Source organism: Balaenoptera physalus (assembly GCF_965194825.1).
Source record: "Balaenoptera physalus genome assembly, chromosome: 13".
NCBI lineage: Eukaryota > Metazoa > Chordata > Mammalia > Artiodactyla > Balaenopteridae > Balaenoptera > Balaenoptera physalus.
The window spans coordinates 26,334,662-26,350,751 of NC_138892.1; the positions used below are offsets into that span (position 1 = coordinate 26,334,662).

Consider the following 16,090-nt stretch of genomic DNA (forward strand, 5'->3'; position numbering starts at 1 on the left):
CAGAGAGAGATCAGGCAACACTATCTAGCTGGAATTTAATAACATGCTTTGTTTTTATTGCATTCATTCGTGGTTGCTTTCATCTGTGGCAAGGGATATTGATTTTTGCTTTATGGACTTGATCCAAAGTTTTCTTTTAAAATAAAACTGTATAAGTAAAAATGTGTGTTTATTTAATGAAAAACAGTAAGGAAATAATGTACAGTTATGATATGGTGGTGATTCTTGAATGTCTGAAATTTTGGTCCTTGGAAGATCTGAAATTTTGGAATAGTCTAGAAGGTCACTGGTTCCCCAGAGTCCATCCCCAAACCAGTTCAGGTCCATGACAGAGTAAATGAAGTCAGTTTCATAAAGCTAAATTTAATCATTATCATTCTGATAGCATGTCCTTTTTTGGTATTAAAGTATCCTTTTCCAAAATAGATGGTGATTTTTAAAAGTCCTCAACTTGGCAAAATAAAGTGTTGGCAGCTCCATATTATTCCTTCCCTTTTAATTATGTAGGGATGATGGTGTGGAGGAGGCAGTTTCACTTGCCTTGGAATCCGAAAGTCTGGGCCCCACTGAAATTAGAGGACCTTTGTGGTCCTTTCCAGCGTGGAGAGTGGATTTAATAGTTGCAGGTAAAATCTTATGTGCCCTGTGTGAATAGCCATTGTGTGTGTGTGTGTGTGTGTGCGCGCGTGCGCACGCGCGCATGTGCGCGCAGTGGTCCCCTGGTCCCCATCCTTTCTGTTAAAAGGATTTGTGTGTTTTCCATTTATTTCAAGTAGGGATTCCAAGTATCATATTTATAATGAAAGAGGATGCGTAAATAATTTATAAAAATGATCAGTAGTGCATGTGGGGTGTAATGGGAGAAAGAGACGGTGGGGGGCGGGTGGGATGTTCCTGTAGCATCTTCAGTTGGAGGGAAGAAAGGGTTGGGAGGGGTCTGAGGCTGGTGGCTCTGAGGTGGCAGAATGGACATTCTGAGGGCAGCAGCCTTCCTTCCTGTTCCCTGAGGTGAGGTGTTTGGGGCCGGGTAAGGAAGAGAGCAGAGGTTGGCAGGGGAGAGACAGGCCGGTCATCTCTGGAAGGATCCACAAGTCAAGGGCTGCTAAGCACCAGGAGGCCTCTGTCACCCAGGCAACGGCCCAAGAAGAAGTTGTCCTGTGGCAGCGTCATTGTAGCTGCTGCCCTTTCCTTCCATTTTTGTCTGTGCCGAATCTGCTTTGCTTATAGAACCCAAACCCTGAGGCTAAGACTCTTACACTCCTGTTAGAAATTTAGCAGAGATATTAAGACTGGAGAGATTATAGCTTACTGATTGAGTCAGTTTTGGCAAGTGCCTGATTAAGAACATCCAAAGAACCAGACCCTTAAAACAATTTAAACTGGATGTAACCCATGGTCAGTGTTTGCATTTGAAGCTGCTGCCCTTGGCGACATTCTTACTGTGTGGTTGGTATCATCTCTCACCGTCTGAGCTGCTTATATCCATGGTATATATGTGTGTTTGTGTGTGTGCACATGTCCACGTCAGCGGCTGTTCCCATCTGAGCCATGTAATCAAAGGTCCACACTCTCAACTCAGCAGATACTCAGTGGATATTTGTGGAGCCCCTGTCAAGCCTCACGGTGGGAGGGGTGCTTCGTGAATGGCGTGTGTCCATGTCTGCTCATTCATGCAACTCACGTTTGCAACAGTATCCTGTATGTTAGGGTGAAACAAGTACTGCTAGACAGGGATCAACACGATATTCTAGGACCACAGAGCAACAAACATTTACTTCTCGGTGGAGAAATTAAACAAGGCTTTGTTGACATTTGATATGGGCCCTGAGAAGATGGTGTGGGGTGGCGGGGAGATGGTAAGGATATGTGATCCTGTGGTAAGAAAAGCATGAATGAAGATATAGGAGAACATTTGTTTGGGAAATGGTGCCCTGAGAAGTAAACCTCCAGATTATTACACAGCACATGGGTAGTAGTATTGGTAAGGGCTATCTTTATACTTTCTGTTCAGACAGTGTCGCACAGTAGTGGCAATAGATGGTGCTGATGGAGACATGGGAATGCCATAGGGCAATGGGAAAAAGTCAGGAGGCAATGCAGATTGACAACTAGTAGGAGAATATAGACCTAACTTATGGCCATCAATTAATAGATGTTTTTGTGAAGAAGGTTCCAGTAGACATATATTTTACTCTAGATATTGACATTTGGGAGGGATGCATTTAAGAACATATAGACTATTAGACAGACGACCAAATGAATAATGTTACATCCAGCAGAGTATGATTTTCTTTACACTTAGACCACAGTCAACAGAACTATATTTTTCTTTGGGAAGTCAGAATTCTTTTAATGTAATATGCTTAAAGAGAGCTTCCTACTTTAAAGTATGTCGTCCATGACAAGAGGTGATCTTTTCCCCAAATAACCCAAATGTTACCCTTCTGAGTTAAAAACAACTTGAAACCAATGAGTAGAACTACAAATCTGCTGTTTACTGTTAATGGGTCTGCATTAAACTGAGTGGTCTTTCTAAGTGTTTGCCAGCAGGTGGTGACAGTGCTGTCTCTGCAGTTTGTTTACTTCTATTTATTTATTATTTAGAAAACGCATACTACCTGTTCATTACAGGAAAAATTAGAAAGCTCATTGGAGAAGCGTGGGTGGGAGTCACATGGTCCCACCATCCATAGGTAATCACTGCTGAAGTTCTGGCATATGACGCATTGGTTGCACATGGACCAAAGCCAGCTCAATAGTTCACAATTAATAAGCTCATGCTTGGAAGGTATCAGTTGCCTACAATGATTACAGATCCTTGGAGTTGAGGACCATGGGTCTCCACTCCCACAGCCTCCCTAAGAGGTAGAAGAGTAAATCACAAGCCGTTCTCTGAACCAAATCCTGCTACAGGGACAAACATGAGTCACCAAACAGGCACACAGCCCGTGCTGGGAGTTGCTGGTGAGCCCCTGACTCCTGGCCTTCTAGGCACTCAGAGAAGCACCTTGAGCGAAAGCCTGTGGGGCGTGCAGTGTCAGCACTGCGGCTGTAGGGTTCAGCCAGCCTCCTAGGCTGCTCAGGTCACGGAACCCACCTTCACATGAGCTGGAGGGATGCAGGCAGCTGGGCTTGCCTAATTCTCATAGCCTGGTCATGGCCTAGCTGCCTGTACTGTATTTCAGGCTGATCCATGTGTTTTCAACACCTGTCTTTTTATCAATAAAAACCATTTCCAATATCCATTATAGTTATTAACAAATGCTCTGATATTGATCGAAGATAAAGGTAGTTGAAGCCTTATAATAGCCACGTCTGGAGTGTCAACTTTTGAGTCTTTCAAATGCTAACTAACTGCTTACTCCTAGGTTATAAATTAAAACTCACACATATATATCACACTGTTTATGCTAGAGTATTTTGAAGAGAATTACAGACAGTTTTTCAATTTATATGTTGGGGTATGGGTGTGTGTATATAAATTGCTTAACACTTTTCAATTTATATTCTTTATACGTGTGTCTGTATTGCTTAACAAAAGTGGAATTACATGCTATACATGGTGTTCTAACCTGCCTCTGTCATTAATAGCATGTTATGAATGTCTTAAAATATGTTGAAAGGTAAGAACGACTGTAAATTCATATTGAAGTATAAACCACTTACCTTAGATCTTTCTGAGAGAAAGATTGGGTTCCACAAGGGGAATGACGTAAGTGAGATCCAGCAAGGAGAAAGAACCAGAAAGGAGAGGCTGGAGTTTGGTCTAAAACTCACCTTGGACGACAGGTTTGCTTTCGAAGGCTTTTCCGTTTTGTCACTGGTATTTGTAATGGAACAATTTGTGAGTAAATTGGCATTTTAATTACTTCTGTTCTAGCTTGTTCTGTTGCTTAAAAAAATTTTCTCTCTCCCTCTGCTTCTCCCTGTGGCCAAACGAGCAAAGTTATAGTAGGGATTTAGTGAAAATTTAGTTTTTAATCCTTTTAATAGATGCTCTCCTTTAAAAGGATATACGTCTGCTCTTCAGATGCGGCCTGCTTTCCATTCTTGAAAATCCCTGGTCCACTTTTCTCCGTAGTGTTCTTGTCTGTTTGAAGAACATCCTTCAGTGCTTGTGCTGTGTACTGGTTCCCCCCTCTCACTGTGTTTCCCCCCAAGACTGTCCTCCCATTCTCCAAGGCAAACCCCTCATTTCTGTTTCTTCTTCTTTGAAGTCTTCTCTAGATCCCATCACCTACTCGCATGCCTCCTGTATTCAAGCAATGATAAACTGTTTCTGAATACACACTCTCTAAAATCTCTGCTTTTTTGTACTCATAACTGTCGAATTAATAAACTCTTCTTAAAATCTTTTTTTAAATATAAAAGGAATATATCATCACAAAAACGTAAATCCAGAGAAAGTGAGAATATGAAATTCCCTCTCCTCATCCCTCTCCCTACCCCACCAGCTCTAATATGCCTCATATGGCTTGTTGTGTATCTTTTCAGACTTTCCCTATTCATATACAAACAAAATATATATACAATTATTTCTACAAAAATAAGATCACACTATTCTGTAGCTTGCCTTTTAAAACTTAATATGCTATATGTAAGTTTTATTTCATTTTTTTCATGGTTATATTCTGGTGTACATCATACTTTATTTAAACAGTCCCCTCTTGGTGGACATTTAAGTCATTTCCAGTGTCACCTTACCATGTACAGTGATGCAGTAAACATCTTTTTACACAGACCTTTGTGTGTGTTTCCTGGAATTCTTCTCAGTAGAAGAGGAACTTCTGGGTCAAGGGGTCTGCACGTTTTAAATACCGATAAATATTTAGAGATTGCTCTCTAACGAGGCTATACTTAACGCTAATTTACACTCTCACCACCATCATTAAGTCTTTGTCTCACCTTCAGTGTCACTTTCTTAGGGAAGCCTGACTTGTCACCTTTACCTCAGGCAGCGTGGGTGCCCCTCCTTTCTTCTCAAGGGTCCCACCAAAGTTCTGGTTCGTTCCCAAATATTGGCACTCACCCCAGCATCAGAATGTTTGTTAGGTAATCTGTCTCACCACTCCATCACTGAGCTCTTTATTTTTCCTATCAGGTTTTTTGTGTGTGTGTGTGATTTCACAAGTAACCCATGTTCACTATATAAAATTCCAACATTATGGAAATACCTCACATTAAGGAAATACAAAAGATCGATCTTTGTTTATTTTAGATGGTCTGTTCACACATGCCTCTCTCATTAGCACTGACAGCATGACCATACTAAACGATGCATGCGTCTGTCTCACCTGCAAGCCTGAGTTCCTAAAGAGGAAGGGACCATATCTTTTCATCTTTGTGCCCCAGCACTTAATATGGTGCATAGTGCATCTCAGTGAATGTTTGTCACCTGACAGGATGGGTGGAGTAAGATAAGCCTCAGAAAACATGCCAAGTTACGGAAGTGCCTCTAATCGATTCCAGTGTGACCTATGTATTGTTTGGCTTAGCCTTCTTTAAAAGGGTTGGCTTTGAATGGACTCTCTCACAGTACCAGGCCCTTAACAGAAACTCTGATTCTGATGAAATTCACACTCTTCTAGAAGATTCGGTTTCATAGCCTTCAGGACCTATTTAGTTCCTCCAACAAAGCAAATGCAGGAGCCTGGGAAGCAGTTATTAGCTGAGGGAGATTGGTTTACTAATGTGATTTGTTGTTCTGTGTGTTTATTATCCACTGGCTCTGTGCTCATGAAGTCAATATCCCCTGCATTCTGCTGAGACAGGCAATCTGGTCAAATAAGAAGTGAAGCCAGGCCCTGTTCAAGTTCCACAATCTAATTGCAGCCATAATAATAGCTACTATATATTGGATGTTTTACGTGTCGTTTAATCCTCATAAAAACCCTATGAGGAAAATACTGTTTTCCTCCAGGTTCTAGATAATATTTGGCCTCAGGGAGGTAAACTTTCCAAGGTCACACAGCTATTAAGTGGCAGTGTGTGGCTTTGAATCCAAGTCTTTTTGTTAATAAACCATCTTTACTCCCTTTTTTGATCCTCTTTCCTGTCTCCAGGCGCCCAAAATGGTCCTTCCGCTATGGAAGAGGAAAAGTAGATCATCTGATAGAAAAGCTGAGTCCCTTTGTTCATTGAAAACACTCTTCACATCCTCAAGAAAACACCTGATCTTTTACTTCATTTTATTCTCCTCTTTTAAAATCATGGACCCTTAGAGATGAAAGGGGTTAAGTCCCCAGTTCACTTGCTTTTGGGGGAGGAGCAGGCAATGGCCGACTTGTTATCCATTCTTACCATCGAGGTAGAAAGGCTTCCAGATTTCGCTACATGCATGGAAAGCCTGGTGTTGCTTTGGATTTATGTGGGTGCAGGGCTAGAGTTTAACAGAATTAAACGTCATAGGTAAACTCCAAACTAGGACCAGAAACATAAGGATAGGCTCCTCCATGGACCCTATGAGGACCCACAAATTTCCCCAAAGCCATGTTCCTACCAAGAGTCTAAACAAGATCTTGCAGGTTTCTTTTTGATTATATTCATCCCATCCCAAATGGTCAAACATTTCTTTCATTTCTACTGATGTGTAGAAAAGGAGATATATGTCCATAATCACTTATCTGAAATTTGTAAGGAAATGCTTTGCTTATTACATCTTATGTTGCATCAGACCCCCAGTGGGACTGGGGTCGCGCTCTGCAATCAGACATGTTAATATATCTGTGGTTCGACTTACTGTTATTAAGGAAAGACTATAAATATGTGTCACTTCGGGTCAGATTTTTGTTACCAGATGAGTTGCACACACTTAGGAAAAAGCTTTCATAATTCAGAACTTTCAGGGTTTCAGAATTACTGGTAAGGAATTTGGGGCCTATAATTTCCTCCCTCTTTTCACTGGTACAAGTTGAACTGGTGGACCAGTAACATTATGTTTGATAGAGGACCCTCATGCCCTTTGTTAAAAGCAAAATAAACTTTGTTTCCAAGGAGGGGTCTGCCTCCTTGACACTTAGGGGGCTGCTCAGCACCACTCTCGTGTGTGTGTGTGTGTGTGTGTGTGTGTGTGTGTGTGTGTGTGTGTTTCCTTGGTAGCTTAGTTCCACACCTGACCGTTCCCGGGGCGGGGAACTCCCTCAGGCTGCTCTCCCTAACCCTAACCCCCACCAGTTCCTCAGCCACATTCCCTTTGCTCTCTCTCCTGAGTGGATCTCAACAGCTAGTTTCCACCACTGTCTTTGTGAGCACTGTCACACTTCACACTACCCAGCAGGCTGCTTTTCTCTAAGCCACACACTCCCTAAGCCTTTGTTCCTTGGTTCTGGGAGCCTTCACCATGGCAACCGTTTTGGCTCCTCTCAGTCCATTCCCAGGTGGTCTCTGAGGCTTTGCCCACACGGTGCCACGCTGAAAAATGCAGTCTGGCCCACGAGTTTGCTTTTACATTTTAATTGCTTATTTTGACTTGCGGCACAGTCCCAAGGATTTTTCTGCAGAGGGATGGGTTTCGCCATGCCTGGTGACCGGGCTGCTGTCTCTCACCCTCCTCGGTGTGAGACGCGTGCACTTCTTACACCCACGGTGATGCCTCACCGTTTCCAAAGCCTTTCTGAGATGAGGACAGGCCGAAGCCAGATGGTCCGACAAACTCTTGTTTCTGTTCCCACTTTGGCTCCTTGCGGCCTCTTACGTTCTGATAGCAGTTGCTTTTCCCGTTTGTGGACTCCGTCAAGCAGTGAGTGTCTGCAGAAACTACATACACCCTGAAGGCTCTGGCCATTGCTGCTGGTGGCTGGAGTTTGACAGCTGGCACCATCAGCTTCTCTCCGCACCTGATTTATCAGAGTGCAATATTCATGCCATGTGGCTTTTGGGCCAGGAGTATTCAATCTTCCAGTGACTTAAATTGCCAAGGAAACAATGTCTGCTGAGACTTCAGGATTTACCACCTGTTCCCAGGCTCTAGAATTCTTGCTGACACAGTTTATTCTCATAACCACCCAGATCTGTGAAGTGTGTAAATCTTTGAACTTCTCTGCAAAATTCACTTTTCTGTATGCAGGACCTTGAACAGGGGCCCAAAGAACATGGGCTTTAGGGGATCCACGAACTTCTGGAAATTGTATGCACTATTTTGTATGGATGTGGGTGTGGGCATTTTTTGAGGAGAGGCTTGCACTGAGTCCGTAGCATCCTATTCCAAAGCAGTGCGGCCCCAGGAAAATAATGTAGTCTTCTGAGCCTCTGGAAGATGAGAATAATAAGAGATCTTACCCCATTCATTTGCACGAGGATGCAATGAGAAAATGCATATAAACTGCCTGGTACAGTGTCCATAAACATTCAGTAAATGTTAGCTGTCACTATTCATCTGTGATCCTCGAAAAGTTAAAATTATGCGACGGCTTTCTATGCCATAGAATTAGGGAGCGGATATATCATCAGTACTATTTATCAACACTGTTACAGCCCTTTATGCTGTACCAAGAATCTTTGCCATACTGCCTCATGTGATCTTCACAGCATCCTTGTTGGTAGGTGGGAGAGACTGCATAACTATCTCCTCCCACAGATGAGAAAACTAAGGCTCAAGGGAGACAAGACCACCCGGCTAACAAGGCTCAGAAAAATGGCTTCTGCTCACGTTCTAGTGACCTGACAGATCATAAGACAGTTACAATATACAGAGTGTGATGAGTGCCTTGACCCTTGAAGTCCAGGAAGTTAACGGCAGTCAGGAGGGTCAAGGAAGGCTTCCTGGAATAAATGACTCTTAATCTGAGCCCTGAAATGGAGGTAGGAAGAGGCCAGGTGGAGAGTGGGCTGTGGCAGTGTTACCTGCAGAGGCATTAGCACGTGCCAGTTCCTAGAGCAGGGGGACCTCAGTGGTCAGGCGCCTCTTGGCAAGAGGGGATGGAGATAAGGCAAAAAGAGCAGTTTTCAGGACTCCTCCTCTAAAAAAAAAAAGATGAATAACTGAAGAAAGAGGAAAGGAATAGAGCAGAGAATTGCGTTTGGGTTTACAGGCATACCTACAAACCGTGCAGCCATTTAAAAGAATTCTGGGGATGTGTTTGATATGTTAAGTGAGGAAGAGCACGTATAAAATTGCCCATATGCCGTGATTTCAGCTGTGTAGAAATGAATCTACCGAGGACCAAGACTTAGAAATTCAGTGGAAGAAAGAAAGTAACTCTTGTGTTGAGGTGATACTTTTATTTTTTTTTTACAAGTAAGTCCAAACTTTATTTAAAACTACATTTTAAATTTAACATTACCAAACATCACAATGGGGGAAAAAATAAATGACAGAAAGAAAAAGAAAAAACCCCACAGTGGAGGTGATACATTTTTGAAACTCATTTTAATGTGTTGTTTTTTAGGTTTTGTTTTAGTTGCTTGTTGCTCCCAGTACCTGGCCTGGGTGGTCCAGGCTCCAGCATTCATTTCACCGGCCTTCCAGCGTCTTTAGTTCTTACTCATTCATTCATTAGTTCATTTCGTGCTTGCCGTGTTCCAGGCACTGGGCTTGGGCAAGTCTCAGTTATGTCTGTGTGTCCGTCCCTGACTGGGTCAGCATTCAGAGAGCCCAGAGCCCCTTCCCTCCGTGTCTAGACGAGATCCCGTGTTCTCTCACTTGCTGTCAGGACACCTGTAATTAATACTCCCCTTTTGTTCACGTGAGGAAAAAGAAAAGGCAGTGCCGGTTAGTGAACAAGGCTCCTTCCACAATCCAGATGGAATGAAGCAGGGAAATTAAGTAACCAGAGAGGTGACAACTGAAATAACTGGGAATCAGGCAGAATTGTCCATTTGACCTGGCTTATTACTGTTTGGGGCCTGATGCCTTTGGAAAATTGCCTGGTTCCTTCTAAGTTTAACACAGGGATCAAAGGCTTTGTTTGCTCTGAATGTGTTTTTAAGCAGTTAATTGGAAGCTTTCCCTTTCGTGCAGGTCAGTGAGAAAAAAGCAGTGTGCTGCTGCAAGAGTGGGCAGTCCCAAGCAGCCTTTACCCCCGGTGCTCTTTATATGTTCTGCGCATTTCTGAGGTTCTGTCCCTTCCGAAGGCAGCCTCAGGACACAGGGACAGTTAAAAACTGTGTTTAAGATATGATACATAGTATCTGGTTTAAAATGCTCCAACACACACACAATGTGTGGGAGGATACGCAATAAGATGGGTGAGGAGTATATGGGGTTCTTTATACTATTCCCTTCACCTTGTTTATCTTTGAAATTTTTCACAAGAAAAAAAAAACTTGAATAACATTTAAAAGACTGGTAACAAAATACTTACTGGAAATAAATATGAGAAGCCCTACGTGACAGTATACCCTCTGATACCTTTGGGGACAGCCAATTCCAGATGCCTCCTTGGGCCCTAGAGTGAATGGGAGCTGATGGGGCAGGGGAAGTAGAGGTACCCAGAGGTGGCAGCTGTCCATGGACATGGGGTTCATTAGAATATGTAACACAAAAAGGGTAGTTACATGAATTTTAGAAAACCAGAAAGAAATACTCCAAAATTCTACTCCAGAATACTTCATTTTCTTATTTTATATTTTCAAAGTTTTCTACAATACAGAGTTAAAAGAACTCTCTTTAACTCTCTGTCATCACCTTAAGAACCCTGAAGCTCTGATGATGGGATTACATGTAACTCAAGTAAGATGAGGGATTTACCCCAAGTCCCACATCCAGTTAGAGGTGGAACTTGGCCAGGTGCCAGGTGTGGCATGTATGGAGATTTACACTATGCTTTAAAAAAAAAACACATTGCTTTAGCTCTGGACCCTTTTCAAAATGAGCATGGTCTTTTAAAAACTCCTAACCAGGACTTCCCTGGTGACGCAGTGGTTAAGAATCCGCCTGCCAATGCAGGGGGCACGGGTTCGAGCCCTAGTCTGGGAAGATCCCACGTGCTGTGGAGCAACTAAGCCCGTGGGCCGCAGCTACTGAGCCTGCGCTCTAGAGCCTGTGAGCCACTACTGCTGAGCCCACGTGCCACAACTACTGAAGCCTGCGCGCCTAGAGCTCATGCTCCACAACAAGAGAAGCCACCACAGTGAGAGGCCTGCGCACTGCAACAAAGACCCAACACAGCCAAAAAATAATTAATTAATTAATTTAAATTAATTAATTAATTAAATAAAATAAAACCTCCTAACCAACCACATCCCAGCTTCCTCATCTTCCTTCTGTATTGTGCTTGGCATTCCCTGACAGACAGTTGTCTTCCCACATTCAAATTGTTGATACCTAAGGTGGTACATATTCCTTGCAGGGACATCAGTGAGTCACTTGTCAATTGATATATTTTTTTAATTGGTCAATAATTACATTTATGTATTTATTTATTTACTTTTATTGACGTATAGTTGATATACAGTGCTGTGCCAATCTCTGCTGTACAGCAAAGTGACTCAGTGTTACACACATATAGACATTCTTTTTCTATATTCTTTTCCATTATGGTTTATCACAGTACACTGAGTATAATTCCCTGTGCTATTAGGACCTTGTTGTTTGCCCATTCTAAATGTCATAGTTTGCATCTACCAACCCCAAACTCCCAGTCCATCCCTCTCCCTCCCCCCCTCCCCCTTGGCAACCACAAGTCTGTTCTCTGTGTCTGTGAGTCTATTTCTGTTTTGCAGATAGATTCATTTGTACCATGTTTTCGATTCCACGTATAAATGATATCTTATGGTAGTTGTCTCTGTCTGACTTACTTCACTTCGTATGATAATATCTAGTTACATCCATGTTGCTGCAAAATGGCATCCATTGGTATTGAGCATATATTTATTGTCAGACACTGTGTTAGGCACCGAGAATATAATGGTGAACAAGACATAGTGCTTGACTTGAAAAGTTTACACAGGCTGGGGAGGCAAACGAATAAACAAGCACTTACAACACAGGGGGATCCCTGCTTTGATAAGGGCAGGCTTGGGAACATGGCTGTATGGGGAGAGGGGGGTGAGCACTGACCTGGCCTTGGGGATGGGGGTGTATTCCAAGGGAGGTTTCCCTCAGGAAGTCATGCCAAGACAGCATGTGAAAAGGCTGTTAGCTAGGAAGAGGGGTGCAGAAAGATGGGGGAAGCTGCCCAGGCAGAGGAAAGTAATTACAGCCTTTCCCAAAGCACGTGTCTGAGGGCTGCAGGGTATTAATATTGGATTTATTCACACCGCCTGTGTTTGCAAAGAAAACTTATTTTTCTAGAGAGAACTCAGTCTTCACTTGAGCTCCTCTTCTCACCCACAGTGGGTGACAGAGGAAAACCAAGTATTATTGCAGTTGGATAACTTTGTCTCATCCAACAGCTGAAATGGGCTCTTTAGGTAACTTGGTTTTGTCTGGAGGCCTCCGTCTTTCAGAGCCCTGTCCCCCCTCCAGCTCCTCCTTAAGGGGGCACCTGAGACTAGCAGGGAAGAGTGGGTTCATGGCTGCATAGTGGCCGGGATAAGGGGCCGCGTACTGAGCCTTCGGGGTCCCTGTCTGTGCCCAGGCTGGCCTGCTCCCTGGGGGGTAGTGGCAGAAATGCCTCTGGTGCTGCCTGGCTTCTCAGGATGGTGTGTTGGCAACAACCATGGGGGGCTCTGCGGCTGGCCATTCACCGCTAGCTTCCAGGTCCCTCCCTGCACGCTGGCAACCCATCAGCTCTCAAATACAAAAGGGGGGAAAAAGCACAGTGATAGATCTTAACATTACTCCTATTTGTTATCTTTGTACACCCAGCAGTTGGTTAAGTTTCTGGCCACAGAAGTTTGGCACCTCAGTTAATATATATTAGCTCCTCGTCCTCTTCCTCCTGGTCCAGTTTCTCCCCTCTTCCCTCAAAGAGAGGACAGAAGGGAAGGAGATCCTTATGGGCTCAAAGTGGCATTTGGGAGATGAGACCCTTGGTACTCAAACAGTATGGGATTTTAAACTTTTAAAATAAGAATAAAGTGGAAGAAACCTGCCCACATTCTCTAAACTTATTGAAGCCCTTTGAATTGTCAGTAAAGAACAACAATAATAAAGTTGTTATTACAACTGATGTTTGTAAAGTCCCTTACAGTAATTTTTCCACCGAAGGGTGCCTGACTCATTGTGAGCACTCAGTGAATTGTTGCTGCTATTACAGTTCTTGTTTTATTTACTCTCTGCACTGTCCCTCCGTCATAGATAAACTTATGATCCCTTTTCACAGATGAGGAAACTGAGGCTCAGATAAAGCGACTTGCCCTAGAGCACCGTGTAGTGAGTGGGTGGCAGGTTGTCAATCTAGGTCTTCCTGCTCCAGCTCCCAGGCTCCTTCTTCAGTCTCCTTGGCTCCTCCTCCATACCTGTCCCCCAGCCACTCCAGTTTACTTACAGAGTCTTAAGGTGAGACAGGATTTCCACCTTTAAACCAGCCCAAAGGGAAATCCTTAAATTCTAAGACATAATCTTCCTTAGGTCTTAAGCACAGCTGAGCCACATGGGGTCAAACTAATTAGCTTTTGATTCTGTCCTGCAGGTAAATTTAGAGGCAGATAAAAAGTACGAGTATGTTTTAACAATTGTCTCCAGCTTTTAAGGTTAGATCCTGTGTATGCGCGTACACACACACACACACAAACACCTGATAAATTATTTTAGTAGGTATTGATGAGAACAGAATGCATGAGACTCATTTTCTTTAGGCTCACTAAGAGCTTTTTACATTGATTTAGAAAATAATGAATGCACAGCTTGAACCATTTCTAATTCCAGCAAACTAACCAACCTAAAGAAACCTTACATCTCTTGGCAGCTTGCAGATAGGTCATTAGGGTTGACCATTACTGTGCAGAAAACAAAAGTGAGCAAACCTTTTGACCTGAGAATGGAAAGCAAGACCTTTCTCCTGATGTTCAGTAGTAAGAGAGCCGGCCCAGGAGCCGGGGACTCAGGCAGGAGGAGGATTAATCATTTAACACTTTCTGCCCTGACTCTACTGCGCTGCCTACTCAGGTGGACTGCAAACAAGTGTGCAGATGAATAATTCACGCTGGCAATGGCTTTGACCTCTCTGAGCTGTCTCCCTCCTGAGCAGGGAGCAGGGAGCATCGACCATAGAAAGACACACCCTGGCCTAAGGTTAAATCCTTGTTGTCTCCACTCTACTGCATTGGCTATTTCCTGTTCTGATTGCTAATCCTTAGTGAAGCGCTCATACCACCCACCTACGGGCACAGAAAAGGAAGGCCCGCTGGTATGGGGTGTGGGTTGGAGTAATGGCCTTCCAGCAGTCCAGATTTGGAAGCAGCCTTCCTGGAGTGTGTGAGAGGGTTAGCCGAGCCTGGCACTTCATGGGGCATGGGGCACTGTGATCCCTTGAAGCCGAGGCTTGGGCAAATCATTTAACTTTCCTGAGCCCTAGCTTCCCCAGCCTCCAAAACTGGAGCCATGGTCCTTGCCCTGCCCACCTCATGAGGAGGAAGCGATAACACTTGGTAAATGTTTACAGTTTAAAGCACATTTAAACGTAAGTTGTTTCCAAAAGGTCTGTTACTGTAGGATTCCACTTCCTGAGGTGCCTAGAATAATAAACTTGATGGAGACAGAAAGTGGTGTGGTGGGTACAGGTAGGTGGGGGGAGGCGGGAATGGGAGTTAGTGTTTAATGGGTACAGAGTTGCAGTTTGCGAAGATGAAAAGTTCTGGGGATCCATAGTGGTGATGTTTGCACAACAGCATAAATGCACTTAATGCCACTGAACTGGACACTTAAAATGGTTACTTTTATGTTATGTATATTTTACCACACTAAAAAAAAAGAAAGAAATTAAGTTGTTTTAATGTTCCTGCACCCGGGAGTCATCCAAGCCAACCTTGGGTGTCAGCCTCCCTGCTACTGCAGGTCCTGGGAACGGGTCCCCAGCCTCCCTCCTCAGGCTTACATGCCCCCCCTCCTCTAAATGAGTAGAGGTTGCTCGACATTACCAAGTCTGTACTGAGCCCCCAGTTGTGCCAGGCTCCACAGCAGGCCCAGGACACACAGAGGTAAATGGATGAGTGCCTCCTGTCTGGTGAGGGACACAGACCCGCGAACGGAGCACACTTCACAGACAGCGCGGGAAGAGCTGTGATGGGGTGGCCCGGCTGCGGAGGGAGGGCGGGGAGCCGTCGTAGGGTCCTGGAGCATGTGCCAGTGCCAGAGTGAACCGGCAGGAGACCGGCAGAGGCTTGGCCGCCACAGATGTTTGCCCAAACGCTCCGCTGAGTTCCTGCTTCTCTGTGTTTGCTGGTGCTGGTCCTTCAGCTAGAGTGCACTCTTTCCCTTCTTTCCCCTGAAAATCCTCCGAATACTTATCGTGCCAGCCCAGATGCCACCTCCCTTCTGGAAGCGTTCCCTAAACCCAGCCCAAAGTAATCTCCCCTCCTCCTGAACTCCACAGCCACCCCTTGTATTTCCATTGAGCCCATATTTCATTCTGTCAGGCAGTATAGCCTTTTGTATTTCTGCCTGTCTGGTTGGATATAGATTGGGATTTTTATAGTTACAAGTAAGAGAAACCAGCCGGAACCAGCATTAACATACCAGTCATTTATCAGAACGCGAGGAGATGTCTTCCCACACCAGGGCACTCTGTTGCTGCCCCCCGTCCTCAGCCTGCTTGCTTCCCGGTCCACGTGGCAGGGGCGGGGGGCACTCCAGGCTCCCAGGGCTGGTTTCTGTGCGTGGGTCAGCAATCACCTCCTGACCGGTTAGCCGTGGCGGGGGAGCAGGGTCACACGCACCCTTGGGGTGGGTCAAAGCCCATGTATGCTGGGGAAGAGCAGCCCTGAGCCGTCAGCGGGAGCTCCACTCTCTCTAGTGGTGGACCCTGCAGACCACTCAGTCCTTCCAGCTTCCTCCCCGGGCTTCCCATCCTGCTCCCCACCCCACCTCCTCCATGATTCTGTCTCAGCCCCGCTGGCCGTTCCCTTCTTTGTGGTTGCTGCTGCTTTCATCCATCCCTGCTATTAGTGTTCTTTGTGATTTCACTGATGCATCTTCCCATTTTACTCATTTTCTTTAGATAAGCTCAGTAAGTCCCATGACTTCAATTGCTATCCGTTTGCATTGAAA

General features: G+C 44.5%; 1 protein-coding gene across 1 annotated transcript in view; it reads left to right on the forward strand.

The window, feature by feature from the left end:
- Positions 1-16,090, forward strand: part of TMCC3 (transmembrane and coiled-coil domain family 3) — a 310,722-nt gene that overhangs the window by 100,311 nt on the left and 194,321 nt on the right. The gene's annotated exons all lie outside the window — the stretch shown is intronic.